General features: G+C 36.9%; 1 pseudogene; it reads right to left on the bottom strand.

Annotated features, from left to right (window-relative positions):
- The window catches only part of LOC132356725 (cytochrome b-like), a 146,884-nt pseudogene extending 131,124 nt beyond the window's left edge, over nt 1-15,760 (bottom strand).
- Nucleotides 15,761-15,985: the final 225 nt, after the last annotated feature.

Here is a 15,985-nt window from a genome sequence, read left to right as displayed (position 1 = left end):
TTTCTAGCTCTAGAATCACAATAGCAAAGCCATCCAAATAAATAAATTGTGACTTTCCATGAATTAGGTATGCATTTTTTACTGGTAACTTTCTTAAATCATTCACCTACCTTCCCTAACCATGACCCTCATCTCTTGAATGACTGATGACATGGATTAATTTACTCAACATTGTTGAGCCGCAATTTTTTTCATGTGTAAAGAGTAATAGGGATACTTGTCTTTGAAAGTGACATTAATGATGAAATCGTGTACCAAAATGCCTAGCACATAATAGGCTTTCAACAAATGTTAGTTCCCTGCTCTTCTGCCGGATGACAACCATCCTCCAGAGACATGAGCCCAGTAAAACTGCATTTTAAATTATTGTAGAAAGTAGATGAAAGACACATTAAAAGTAAAACCAGCTACAAATAGAAAGCTGAATTAAAATTCTCTAGTGAAAAAGAACACATCAAATTTTTATTACGGTCAGAAACCATGATTTAAAATAAGCCCAGATTCTGTCATACTTAATGATACAGTGTCATCATTAAAAGTAGTAAATAACTTTTTAACACAATTATTTAATAACATCCATTCCATATCACAAATACTTCATATGTTTTACACATTGCTAAAATGTTTAACTATGACAATCAAATTCACTTGAATTTTTCAATGTTAGGTTAATAACACAGAACATACAGGTTGGAAAAAGTACCATCCGCTATAGCTTGTAGAAGACAAGGAATGTCCCAGACAGATATTGGATGAGGTCAGGAGAAACAGACAGACTCTAAACAGAACCTGAGGGAGCAGGAGAGCCTTCGACCTGGGATATAGAGTTATCCCAGATCAGAGCCTTCAAAGTCAGATTTAGTTTTTTAGCATCTAGCACATTGTGAACTCTCAAAACTACTAAAGAAACTTGAAATATTTTTGACCTAACTAATGTGTGTAATCAAATAAAACACCTGTTCCCAAATGTGTCAATAGCACCTTTGCTACTAAGAATTATTTATGAGGTCCTTTGTGAATCTTGGTTACAAAACTTAATTTAAAATGGGCACTTCCATCCAAATTTTATAACAGTGTTAAACTCTCTTAAAATACAGAACATTAGCCATGGCACTTTTATTGTAATATTAGGTTATGCATTAACTTGTTTTTTCTGGATCTGGTTTCATCAAATAATGTATTAAATTATATGATAATTTTCTTCTCAAACGACAATTATTATGTAAGAACAAATAGGCCATATTATTAGGAATATTTGGAAAATGATGGGAAGTTTTCTATTGCTATGATATCTAGCTGTACTGAACTTTTTAATACTATATCTCTAAATTTAATATTTTATTAAATGAAGAAATTACATTTTGTTATCACAAATACAATCTAAAGCACTAGAATTTTAAATTGGTGAACATAAGGCTTGACGTACAGGGAAAAGCCAAAATTTATTGACTCTGTGAATCAGGTACCTCTTATATAATTTAATATATAATTTATATATAATTTATAATTTATATATAATTTAATCTCCATGTCCTTTAAAACAGTGAACTCTGAGCAACTGTAAATAAAAAACAACATCTGGACCTATCAGCTGCATTGAGGGAACATTTCTCTGGACAAATGTCTTCATATTGCTCCAGCAGTATTTGTTGAAAGCCATTCCTCGAGCTTTGTTCTGGGTACAGTTGTGTGCATACATCTACGTGCACAAGCAAGTGTTCTCACACACGTGTGTGCCTGTGAATGTTCGTGAAAGAGGGACGAGAGAGAAGGGAGCAGGGAGGGAGAACACACTAAAAGTCTCCTGGCATTTTTAAAATGAAGGTTATTGATACATTTGCCAGAAGCAAATTAACAGTTTTTTCTCAATTGGCCCACTTGACAATGTTACATTTATGTGGCAGTTATTATCGCCTCTAATAACTGACATTTTAAACATCTATAGTAATTTAGCCCTAAAGCATAGTGTTTTAAACTAATTATTTATAGCCAGTATTCCTGGTACCACATAGGTGTCAGAAATTGTAAATTTTTAAAAACCATGTGACATTCTCTTGGTTCATATATATGGATTTGCTACCATTAAATAAGTTCATGGAGGTAGGAACAGATTTTAATTGATGGGTGCTTTATATCTTAATGGTATAATTTACAGTGTTAACAAATGCATACAAGCACATGTTAATTTATATTAATGTAAGTTCTTCAAAACTAGGAACTCAGTATCTGTTGTGTGAAAGTTAAATTTATGGGACACTGTGGAAATGATGCTTATACTTAGATATGAACTCAAAACAAGTTTGTTAATATGAATTAAACTAATTGCATAATTTGACATGTAGAAACCTGATGAAATGTAATATTTTTAAACATTAACTCTTAGGTTCTACAGCTGTACAATATGATTATATTATACATTCGATTACTAATTTGTCCCGGAGGTTAAAAAAAAAATGCATGGGCCACAAAACAAGTGAGGTACTTGTAGACAAATCTTTTTTTTTTTTTTTTTTTTTTGTCTTAAGAGTTCATTAACCAAACAGTACTTGGGCTCTGGTGTCTTAATTAGAGCGAATGGAGTTACTCTCTGTGCTGAGAAGACCTAAATGTTTATCTTTGTACAGATACAATCAACCCTTTGTTAAAAAATAGTTTTTTGAATCATTTCATAATCTTCTACCTATTCTATTTAAGTCTCTGATGAAAGTCTGTTTTCTTTTTCCTGGAGTCTAACAGGTTTACATTTTCCAAATAAGAAAATGATGTACCTAAGCTCCATACATGACATCTCCCATATTATCCATAAAAGTGATATACATCTTCTTATAGAGATATTCAGCAAACAATTTCCAGAAATCACCTTTATTATGGGGAATAAAACAGATATACAACTCCCTCTTTCGGATGTCAGATTTATACAAAGGAAACAATGTAATCCCAAGCATAATATTAAAAGAGCATTCGTTTTGGTGATGTTTCACTCAGTAGATATGATGTCTATTATAAACATATTTTTAAGTCCTTTAAAAAACTGACTTGTCAAAATTAGTGAAGTGTCGTAGCACAGATATATAGGAGAAGTTCCCTACTCAGCTTATGTCACATTGAGGAAGTTACAGTTGTTATCCCATGAACAACAAAAGAAGGATAAAGAGGGAATTTAATCACTCTGTCTTGCACTTATGTTTTGTAAACTCTTCCATTGCCTGAGATTACCCAGGACATAAATACTATAACAATGGAAACAATCAGCCTGATACTTCTTTTTTACTTCAAATGAGCACAGTATCTTTCCTTCTGGAGCCATGTGAGGAACAAAGCTTAATTTATGATAAATTCCCCAGCTTCGTTCCTTCAGCTTTCTCCTTTCAAGGTCAATGACCCTTAATCTGAGTATTCTATTTATATATTTATTTTTACTTCTACACAGTGAAGTGATGTACATATGAAAGAATGAAGTATGATTAGGTACCAAAAAAGGGTATTGTTAAACTAACTCCAAGACATAATTCTCCACATTCCTTGAAGTCTTCTCATAGGTCAAAATGCAGTTCTTTGCTTTCATGTAATTCACTCTAATTCCTCAGTGGAAGGAAAAAAAGTCTTCAGTGCATTCTCAGATGAAGCACAATGGTAAGCATAAATACGGGTAACGTGTAGTGGTAGAAGAAAATATATATGTGACTACACATTTCCTACTGTTCGGCATTTAATTCCATTAATTTATCCTCCTATTGCGTGTGTCTTGTAACCTATAATGTAAGAATTTTACAACTGGTGAAGCCACGGAGAAAGACAGACGTTACTAACAGCATATGGTGTAAAATATCAAAAATAACAGAGAACAGAGTAAAATACAAAGAAAAATTATGATCTTTTTAAATAGAAAGTGACAGTATCCTCTCATTTTGTGCATTTCATGAAAAGATAAAACGAATATATGCAGTTTGGAAGAGAGAAAAATTACTGACTCCTAGTTATTATGTAACGTGTTTACACAGGTAGATGTGGATAGGTAAATGATAGAGGTATATACACACATATCATATTCACATATACACGCACTCAAACTTTTTTTAAACAGTTTTTTGGGATCATTTCATAATCTACTAATTCTGTTCAAATCTCTGATAAAAGGCTGTGTGGGCTGCTCATTTCCCCGGGAGTCAGACAGGTTTCTATTCTCCAAATAAGAGAAACACACACCTCAGGTCCATACATGACGTCTCCCGTACCACCCACGACGATGATGCACATCTTCTTGTGAAGATGTTCAGCAAGCAAGTCTCAGAAGTTACCTTTACTGCAGAGAACTGTGTATACATAATACACATGTACACACACACCCTCCACACAGACACACACACACGTACACATACATGATCATATTTTACTTTTAGAGTAAGCTCAGATGCTTGTTAAATTATTAGAGCAACTTAGCGCTTATTTGCTAAGTGTGTTATAAAGTAATGCTGAGAAGGAAAATTAATTGTGGGTTTTATCTTTGTGAAAGGTTCCAGGCTGGGCAGATTATCATTACCTATGCCGCTGATAAAATAAAAGAAGGCACTCACCTCCTCTAACAGAATATTAGAATGGTAGATAGTTCTTTACTGAAGGAATTCATATTATAATATATCAAAGTAATTCAAAATAGAATTTAATATAGTCTATAAATAAGTTAAGAAAAAAAAGCTTAAAAATTTGACAAGGCATTTCTGGTCCTCACTTCAGTTATTTTCACAATAAAGGCACCTCTGAACAGGAGATGGAAGTTTATATGTCAGAACAAAAGAGTGTTATGAACTCCAGTTGGTGGGACCCATCTGCCCTACTCTCCTTTCTCCAGCCAGGAGCCCATGGCCCCCGTCCTCTACAGGCCTTCACACCCACCCAGACAGAACCAGGCAGTGTTTACACCAAACACATGCTCATTTTCTCCAGCCGCTGCAGAGTTACCTGGGCAATAGGACACAGGGACCCCAGCTCCGTGTCCCAGGAACACCGAAATGAAAGAGGCCGGGAATGCTGCACCTTATTTTCCCCCTCTCTCTTCATGATTTATACCTGCTCTCTCCTTTAAACAAAATATTCCATTTTTCCACTAACTCAAGCTTCCTTCTAGCGCTCCCCCTACTTCAGCACACCCTTTCCTGTACCCACCAAGATCCTTTAAGCACACTTCCCCCCATTTTCACTGTTCCCTGAAAGTAACCTCATTATTGAACACATCTTACCGTTGTCATCTGTCCTTTGTGTTCCAATACACTCCCATATGACTTACTGTCATTTTTGTGTCGCCTCATGTCCAGCACACTCTGACACTTACATAGTAAGGCACCACTAAATGGTTTGAGCTTTCAAAAATCAGTGAAGGACAAACAAAGACAGCAGAGCTCCACCAGAGGAGACCTGGCAAAACACTGGGTGGCCTTCCTGCAAGAAGTTGAAGGTAGTCAGTAGTAGTGAGTCAATGAAGACATCACAATAACCGGCCTCTAAAATGTTCTTTAGTAGTACTCAGGTGTGCATCTAGGTCTTGTGACTCCTGAAGCTTATAAAATTGGGGAGTAGATTCTTTAAGAATCATAGTAAAAAATTATGAATAGAGGAAAGTCCATGGCCATCCCAGGAAGGGCTCTTGCAAGACACTTTGAAACTTGAGCTTTGTAAGTTCATGAAATCTGTTACAGCTGCCATCAGGTCAGGCCTGGAGCGAGCAGGAGTTCAGCTACAGCTTTACTAGCAAGGGTTTCCTTCCAGGGGCATGTGTGATACTAACTCAAGAGATCTGAAGGCAGACTTGAATAAGCAAGACAGACAGAAAGGAGCAAATCTGCAGAAGCTTCAATTCACAAACATAGTGGAGAATGAAAAGGGAACAGTCTGGAAGGAAGCATACCATCATTTGGGAGAAAATCGTGCTACTATCTGTATAATTGGAGGCAATTTGTTTTACTCCTCTGAACCTTCATTATTATAATCCTAATGTTAAGCAATAAACAGCATTTCCTATGTTCCAGGTACTACTCCAAGAAAATACTAACATAAATTAACATATGTAAAGATTTTTACCTCCGTTCTACAACTGAGGAAACTGAGGCATGTGGAGTTAAGTTACATGTGGAGGTCATACACCTAGTACGTGGCAGAGTCCAGAATCAAGCACAGTCTCTGCCCACTGATTTGGCTTCACTATACATACAGTCACCTTCATCTATAAAACGAGATTACAGCTACTCCGCCTAACTGTTAGGGACACAGTCCGGCTCCTGCGTGCCAGTGTCTTCCTCAGGTGGGGCACCTAGGAGCAGAGTCAGGGGCACATGGGTTACTGACGGGACACTCCAGGAAAAACCTGTGAGCCAGGGAGGAAGGGGGGCTGGGTGAGGACACAGAGCCAAGGTGTGGTCCCAGGTGACACGCAGCTTTAGCCTGAACTACAGGCAGAGCAGGAGCAGAAACCATCCCCTGAGGTGTGACGTGCTCACCCCTAGCGCATCCACACACCTAGGGCAAGGGGGGGGTGCAGGCTGGTTTTTTTTTAACCTCCTCCTATCAGTACCTCATAGGCTGACCCCCCCAGCTGAGGAGGGGTGGAGAGAGCAAGGTCCGTACCCTCCCAGGCTAAATAAGCACATACTCCAGAAAAGGTGGGCAGTGAGCCTCAGCCAGCCAATGCTCACGGTACCTGGAGAAAGGGGATCTAGGCGAACCCCTATTGCACCTAAAACAGCTCTTAACACAGGATAGCCATTCAATAAATATTTGGGATCAATTGTCAATATGATTGAGCTGTTAAGGGGTGGAAGGAGAAACAAAGTCTTATGTTTTCAATTTTGGCAGAATGTTCGAATGTAGCATAAACACAAAAAGGAATTAATTGATTAAAGATATTACCATATATCGAGCGGAGTGTGATATGTACTATATGTCCCAAAACAAATTAACATGTACATGATTACTATGGGTGTTCCTGCTGCCTAAGCACAGAATTATAATGATGATCTTAATGCATAGATTTTGGAATTTATTTATATAGTTTACTTTCTACCAGAGATTGCTCCATTTGAGTAGAGTGACAAAAAAAATCATTGCTTTCATATAAAACATCCGAAAAATACTTCAATTACAATAAAAAAGCAGTAGGTGATCTCGTTTCAAAAACTGTGGAAGAAGGAGGAGATAATATTTGGCCTACGTATGTTTTACCAATCAGTCTGAAAGAAAACTTGGAGGGACCTTTGAATCTCCTACAGGATAGATTTTCATAGGGATTTTTTTTTTAGAAGAGTGATGTAAATGCTTCTAACTAAAAAGTAAGACTCCTTCAAACTCTGCTGTGGCTGATACATTCTCCAGTGCATCCAGAAGAAGTAACTATCCTACGTGAAAGAGTGGGTGCAGGAACAAGGGAATTATCTTTATTTCTCTAAGTAGGACAAAGAGATAAGTAAAATGAAGCGGAAGGGTGGTAAAACCACCAATTAAGTGGGTTAGAAAGAAGCCATGGCAATGTTAGATGCTGTAGCCCCATCTTCACAAGAGTCTCTGCATTCGCTGCTTGCCATTTTAGAAGTAAATGGAAGGCTCCCAGCGGCAGTTGAAGAGGGAGGCAGAGCAAACACCACCCACTGCTCCCATCATAACAGGGCCCCCATTCTGAGGGGCAAGGTCATAACCCATCTGGGAAGCACAGTGCTTGAAACCACGAGACAACTGCAAAGGATAAGCTCTAATGACCAAAAGAGTGTGTAAGCAAAACATGTTAACCAAATTGTTTCTGGTAAAATTCAGGTCAGGGGTGAACTTATTTTTTAAGCATTGGATTCATAAAATGTACATATTTGTGTTATCTCATTTCCTAAAAGCCTACTAATTGATAGAGCACGGATTACAATTTTTATAGCTTAAACCCGTCATGCATTGAAATGGGCATACAGTTTTCAGTGAAATCACTCGCTCCTACCCAGTAACAGCACTGTGGCAAATTTCCACGGATATTTTGCAACAGAATCAGAATAAAAGCCCAGCACACAGTTCACCCCCATGCCGTACCGCACAGTTAACCTCGGAGGAAAAACCCTCCAAGTCAAATCGCTTTCAATATTTTGCTTAAAACTGACTTGGGTCTGTATAATATGGGATAAGAATGTTAGCCAATAGAAATGTACCAACATACTGCATTTAATAGGGACTCTTCCGTTTTCATGTTGCTTTGGTTTTTTGACCTATTGGATTAAAGATATATCCAGGCTTTTGCAGGAGAGCCCACAATAATTCAAAGTATTGTGCTTATTTATATATCAAAAATACATATATCTTCTTGAATATTACCAATAATGAAAGATTTGAATTCTGAGATCTTAAAAATAACAAATGCCTACGCATGCATAATAATTGATCATACATGAATGTAACTAAATAGACATACGTGGATTCATCAACCTCCAGTTGCTCTCATTTCCTACCACTGCCACTCAAGAGAGCATGTAGCTTTCAAATATTGATGATATTCCTCAAAGTTGGCCAAGAGGATCTTACTTCTGTGCATTCAGAAACTACACTTTGAGCATTTACGATGTGTTCCATCTTCTGGCAAGCACGGGATGTAGGAAAATATAAAATCTATAGGCTCTTGATACAAGGAATCCATAAACTCATTAGAGAAAAAAAAAGCCATGGTATTAAATAGCAGCTTAAGTTAGTTGATAAAGTGTGTCACAAAAAGAAATGTCATGGAAATTAAGATTATGTGAGGAAAAAACATTATCCATGGTCATAATAATTTATTGAAATAAGCAAGATTTAAGGCAGGCCTGGAGGATTAGTAGGAAAAATTTTACTGAAAATTACTCAACAGTAATTGTTGAGTGGTGGTGTTATCATTTAAGGCAGGTGGGATCGAAGACAGGATTATAAATTCCCACTCATTAACTCATTCCAGTATTTAATTATACTTGCCCTACCAAAAAAATTCAAAAACAGGCATAAACGAAACAATGAAAAGAGCAATCATATTCCCAGTCAACTATTTTTTTATATATACTCTGAGAATTTAAAGTAATTGGCTTAGTTTACCTTAAAACAAACATTTACAGTATTGAGAAAAAAAATGTTAAATCATCTTAATTCATTTTTTAATTAAAAAATGCTTTCTATATCATGCATCCTAAGGATCTGAGATCATGCCTCATCCTCCAGACCTGTGAACAAATTCTAGGGTGTCCTACAGACCTCTCTACTCCACACTGCACAGCAGTCATTGCCCAACATAAAGCTGGTAAATAGCTGACCGAATGAGCAAGATAGTTAATGTCATATTTTATTTTACCGACAGAAGTCTACCTTGCGTGAAACTGCTCTTCAAGTGAATCCTTCCTTGATATTTTCTGTGCCTTCAGTTGTATGGAAATCACATGGGAAATATAGTTAACTTATCTTCCTGACTTTCTCATTAGCACAATACATGATTTTTCAAATGTGAATAAATATAAGTAAGTATGCATTGCAAAGCCCCTCAAAAGGACCAGAAAGAAATATCATCTATGTAAATCAAATAAAGATACAGAGGAATGTCAGTGCTTCAGCAGGGAGACCACTATATCTTCTGGGAGACAGGATGGCACACAGGAATGAACAGATTCAGATGATAAAGTCTGAATGGGTAAGAGTCATATCAGATCTTCAGAAAGCTCCACTGGCCCCCTAAAATCCATCCTGTTACGTATCTGGCTGGAAAAGTTATGCACTTAGTCTAATTTGGATATGGGTTGCTAGTTCTCATCTGAACCAGGAAGAATTTTATGAACTTAATTTTACAAATTTAGAATGTGACTATAGAGGGACAGACAACACAGAACATTCAGACACCAATACACAAATACTCCCTTATCAACTGCCCCGCATTAACACAGTCAAGGTTCAAGTGCTTTCCTCAACCTGGAGCTGCTGAGCTAAAACAAAGGTCATTTACTGAGACGTCTCAAGTTGTCTAAGGGTGAACTGACCCTTAGACCAACTGCAAAACTTAACCTGCACTATCAAAGCAAGGTAAAAGATACACGGGGGACCGTTTAGTGCACTTACAGCATAAACATTTTTAAACTGGCTTCTTTAGAGATATAAACTATAAATCAGGGCTATTCCCAAGAACTGTGACATCGTTTCACGCTGGGAATCAGAGTAAATGAGGTACACCTCTCTCCCAGTAAAATGTTTCTGAAAAAATAAATAATCATAAAACACAACTGTATATATGAACCATAAAAAATAATACTTCTTTATATCAGCATCAGCTTTCGAGGAGATTAAAAAATAAAATATTCGTATTTCTCATGTAAATTTGTTCACATCAAAAATTCATGTTTCTAGAGAAAATGATTTATTTATTGGGCAAATCAAAAACAAAACAAAACCCCAAAACTACAGAAGAAATTTTAAAAGAGTTTAAATCCCGAGCATACAATAATTGCTTTGAACATGGAACTCCCACTAGAACAGCTCTTCTTAGAGTGTAGTCCAGAAATTATCACTGGTCTACTACAAAATATGGACGGAAATGGAGAGTAATCATTTAAAAACTTTTAAAGCAATCTGACCTTGCAGTGACACCCAAGCATGTGGTTTCTTATATCACCAAAATTATAGGATGTAAAGAATTGGAAAAAAAAAAAAAAGCAACTGGTACTCCATCACAGATATTTTGAGATACACTGCTCAAGGTTATTTCTTCCCAAGAAATATTTTCTCTATGGATTAAAAAAAATCCTCCTCTTGTTTGAGAAACACACACATACACTAAATGACCATGCCAATATAGTCATAACTTCTATTATGAAGATATTATGCATCTGATGATATTAACACAAAATCATGGATTCTAAGACCATTTTTTGTCCTGGTACAATCCTTCTGGGTACACATACCAAATTTAAACAAGAAAGGAAATAATCTCACATATGTGACATCTGGAAGTAGGGCAGCATGAGCATGTAAATCAGAGGCTCAATCAAAGTTCTTTTATCTGTCTACCATGCCATCCACAAGGAAGCAGTTCTTGAGATGTTTGTTGTTACTCTACCCATCTCTTCCTCACATAGAAAAAGGGGTGCCTCCTTCCATATGCCCTGTCTTAAAGCAGAAATCTTACCATGACATTTTCAATCCAACTTCCCTTCATCTTGCATTGCCCAGAATTGTTATGTGTTCATAACTAAGCCAACCGGTGCCAAGGGGACCAGAATTGTCATGTTTGTTTCATGCTAATAGGAATCCACGCACCTTGTGGCTGGGAAAGAGGCCATCCATTCATGAAAGATGTTAACATTTAAATTTTTAAAAAGGGTTCTTACAGTGAGAGAAAGGAAAATGACAGTGAGGTATGCCACCAACCTAACTTCTAGAATGACATTTAAATATAGGGGTCAGAGAATATTTCCTCAGGGAGTATGTATGTGATAACAACTGAAAAGGGCCCAAGAACAAGTTCTGAGGAGAACAGATATTTTGGTATTGGGAGAGGAGGAAGACCTAGCAATGGAAACTGAAAAGCTGTCTACCTAGTCAAAGCTTTAGTGTTATGGAAATAGTGGAAGAAATTTTTTAAAAGATGGGAGTAGCTGACTGTGCTAAAAATTAATAAGAGGTCAAGTAGGATGGCCACTGACACGTTTAGTAAATTATAGCTAGTAAAAGAAAGTCATGAGGGATTTTAGGATGAACAGGTCCGTGGAAAGGGGGGCACAAAACCAAAATGGAGTTTGTAAAAGTATGAATAGGACATGAGAAAAAAGAAGCCAAAAGGCTTGCAACATTTGGGAATCAAACCCAATACACAGGAGAAAACCTGCCAGGAATTTATGGATGGCAGAACGGTGCCCGCCCCCCCAAGACGGCCGTGTCCTAATTCCTGGAATATGTACGTGGCAAAGAGGACTTTGTGATGTAATTAAATAAATATCTTGAGAGAGCAAGATAATCCTAGATTATCCAAATGGGGCATTCTATACTCTGATTTTTTAAGCTAGTGCTGTATTATGGGTTTTTTTTTTTTAACTTTTTGTTCATTTTTTTAAAATAAACAAAAAGACAGTTCACCCATTTCTCCCATCTCTTCATCCCCTGCCTCTTGCAACTACCAAACTGTCCTCTGTGTCTATGAGCTTGGTTTTGTATTATTTAAATTTAAATGAATAAAATATTTCAGTAAGATAGATTCATTCAAGTCACATACAATAGATTTTTTTGAAAAGCAGTATACATTTGTAGGGACAAGTGACATTAGTAATGTAAATAGGTGGGAAAACATGTATGTCAAATATTAGGGCCTACAAAAGTTATTTCAAATATACATGAATTTAGTGATCATTTTTTTTCAAGGTAATTTAAAATCACCGGTATTTACAAAGTCTCAGTAAAACCTGATCATGTCTGTATAGGTATAATTGAAAAGTTAAAGTTCATTTCTTATGGATTAAATTAATTACACAATTTTATTCTGATTTAGGAGATCTATAATAATTTTTACCAAGCGTATTATATTATAAGCAATATTGAAATTTTAATTGTTCTTTGTGAGTCCAGCCTTCTTGTTTTACACATTTAACTCTCATAAATCTACTAATTTTTTGCTGTGCATACTGGTTAAGTTAAACGCCAAATTCTTCATCTTAATAGGATTAAGATTTCCTTCTCTTTCATGTCTAGTCCAAAATGATATTCCTGCATGATTTGGTGACTCTGGCACCTCTACTGTGACACTTCTGTCTCCGAAGCAAGAAAACATATTCAATGTCTTTAGTAAGGAATTAATTGAGACAGAAACTGAAATGTGAATAAAACCAAAAATCACCAGTTAGTTTCAATCTCAAAGAATTTAAAGACACAGAAACTTAATACACATATATAGTGTCGAGTATGGATGCACTAAATACACACTCCAAGTGCTATCTAGCATTACAGTTTGTTAGGGTGAAAGTAAAAGCAATGAGCTTTCAACAGTGACAAGCTAACATAGCAATTTTTATCATTTTATTGAATTGACAGGTGTTTTATTACAATGACTAAATCAATCAATCTGTTATTTTGGTATTAGTTGTAAACAGACTGGAAAGACTTACATTCAAAGGAAAATTTTCAGTGCAATTCTGTGAGGTAAAAGTTATTACAATTTTATTAAAGATGACATTATGATAAAAAAGCTTAGGCAATTTATCCAAGGTCAAGGTATAAAACATGAAATATATACACATGATAAGTGACTCTGGAATCCACAGACTGTTATGATTAAAGTAATACTATTTATTTTCCCAAATATAGTCAGTTGATCTATCTTTTTTGCTTTTCTTAATTTAGAGATTAAGGAAATATAATCACTCCCCTGTTCTCTTTAATGCCACTTTTTTCATGGGTGTAGCTACACTCTTCTTATTTATATCCCACAAAGTATGCTAATACTACTGTCATTTCAATTATTTTTACAGAATAATTTTTTTTCCCCACTATGGTCTTCTTAATGTGCTCTCATTTTCAAAATTCCCTCAACAGTGAACATTTTCAGTTAGATTTCAGTGATAACAAAAGATGTCAATGATGAACTGAAAGTTAACAAAAAAGATTCACAAAATGCTAAAAGAAACACTCATCATTTTATGTTTTCTAATTCTTTTTAAATTGTAAATGAAGTTGTAAGAGAACCTATGTCTTTCGTGTTGAGTCAACTGTTTATTTCTAAAAACTGTCACAGAGGTACCTCAGCCTGTTTAATATTGAACAGATTACAGTCCTCCCTCTGTATCTGCAGGAGATTGGTTTCAGGACCCCCGTGGATACCAAAATTCCTGGATGCTCAAGTCCCTTACAGAGGGCCCTGCGTATCCGCAAACTTGGAAACCGTGGATATGGAGAGCCAACTGTACTACAGTAGCACTGATTCAGCTTTTATTCGTATCAAGATATTAAGCCTGACGCCAAGCTCCTACTTCAACTGGGGTGCCCATAAATAATACTGACTCTATTGTTTTCAACAATGCCTTGTGGTATAAATTACTCCACAGTCTGATTAAATCTGGCGGTCTTTGCAAATACTACTGGGTACGTGCCCCTAGAGGGAGTATACTATAGCTGCTGACTATGAACTGGGGAGAGAGGGAGTCCCATCTTCTTGGCCACATGTGTCCAGAGTGGAGTTTCCACCAGTCTGAGCTGGGGGTTGGTGGGCAAGGCAACAAGTTGTGTCTCAAGTGCCAGAATCGCACTGTTTTTATTGAGATTTATTAGATTTTCTTGAAAAAATGCTTCTGCACTCGCTGGATGCCCTCAGGACAATCTCCAGACACTTCAGATGGTTTTTGTTTTTATAATTTCCACCAGTTATGGCTGTTTCACTGAGGAGTGATCTTGCAGAGTTCCTCAGGATGCCGTTCCAAGTACATATTTTTTTATATTAAAGATAAAACTTACATAATTTATTTTCAGATAAATTTACAAGTGTTGCTCTATCACATCCTGAAACACAGCAAAGCCACAATCTTCCCTTGAGGGTAGATGGTTAAGAGCCGAGTTAGTGTCTGGGTTTCACCAAACAACCCAGATGACTCCAGGGTACCAGCCTGAGTAAGATGCCATCCCCCCAACACAGTGCATACTTCAGTTGCAAGAAGCTGGATGAAATTGTGCTTTGTCAGGACCTGCTACGGGAGGGCTATCCCACTCCCCAACAAGTTTGATATCTTTTGGCAAATAAATAGAACTAATATACACTTCTGGTGATGGTTTGTGTGTATGGTGTAAGACCATCATCAAGCCATCCCTCATCACAAACATAGCACCCAACTCCTCAAACATTCACTAAATCTCTAAGTAATTCCATTTTAAGCCATTTGTTATTATTATTTTGATTCTTTTTATTGACTCTACCCACTATTCAGCTTGGATCATTATTCAACAAAATGCCTGCAATTCGTAAATAATAATAGTAACAACAATAGCTAAACTCCTCTCCTCAACCCTTAGGCTCCAAATATACAGCAAAAAAAGTCACAGAGAACGATCATGATTGAGAAAGGGCCTTAAATACCCGCTTCTCCCCCCTAATTTTTCCCAAGACAAATTATGACAGCAAAGCTCTATTTCTCCTAAAGTGATCCCAATTATATGGCTCAGTAAGAGGGGGTATATTGTCAATATAAAGGTCCTGTGCTTCACAGCAAGCTCCCCAATGCTTAATAGTGCCCCACACATAATAGACTCGTTATACGTTTGCTGTTTAGGTTAATAAATGAAAGTATGGCTGTTTAGTAAAATCTGCATCAACACCAGAAAAGTCAAAAAGCATGGCACCTGCATTTTTAAAACTTAGAGGAATGTCTTCTTGCTGTTTAACCCAGAACCAACTGAAATGAATAAAGAGCAGACTTGAATGACGCTTTCCTTTCATGAAGCAAGATCCTGCCTGGGTGGTAAATAGAAGAAACCCGGGCAGACTCCACTCATGCTCTAAGCTGACTGAGGGAAGAGGTAGGACAGACGTAGGGTAGATGGGGGTAATGCCAAGATTTCACCAGTGGATCTAACACCAATGGCAACACAGGCAGAAGTTCGGTTAGAAATGGTACAGTGCATTTCAGTCGTTTCTTAACAACCGGGCCCCCCAAGCACTACTCACCATTGCGTTGACTGGCTCTCCGTCACGGTGACCACGGCAGGCAAGGTCTGTGGGCACGACTTCAGCTACCTGGGGAAAGCTCTGATGTGACATCAGAACTTATTTCTGCAACTGTCTGGAAAAATCCATACTTGACTTTTTCCCATCTCCTCCTGCTGTACAATATCTGCATTGGCAAAATAAAAGCAGAATAAAAATGAGTATTCTTTCTTTTTCTCATATTGGCCTGAGCTATTTAAGTACCTTAAAAAAAACAATTTCTGAAACATATCATTATAGTTTCCTACATCGTGGTGAGCACATGGAAAATACTCCTAA

Source organism: Balaenoptera ricei, chromosome 21, assembly GCF_028023285.1.
Source record: "Balaenoptera ricei isolate mBalRic1 chromosome 21, mBalRic1.hap2, whole genome shotgun sequence".
NCBI lineage: Eukaryota > Metazoa > Chordata > Mammalia > Artiodactyla > Balaenopteridae > Balaenoptera > Balaenoptera ricei.
This window is presented reverse-complemented; position numbering and strand designations above follow the sequence as displayed.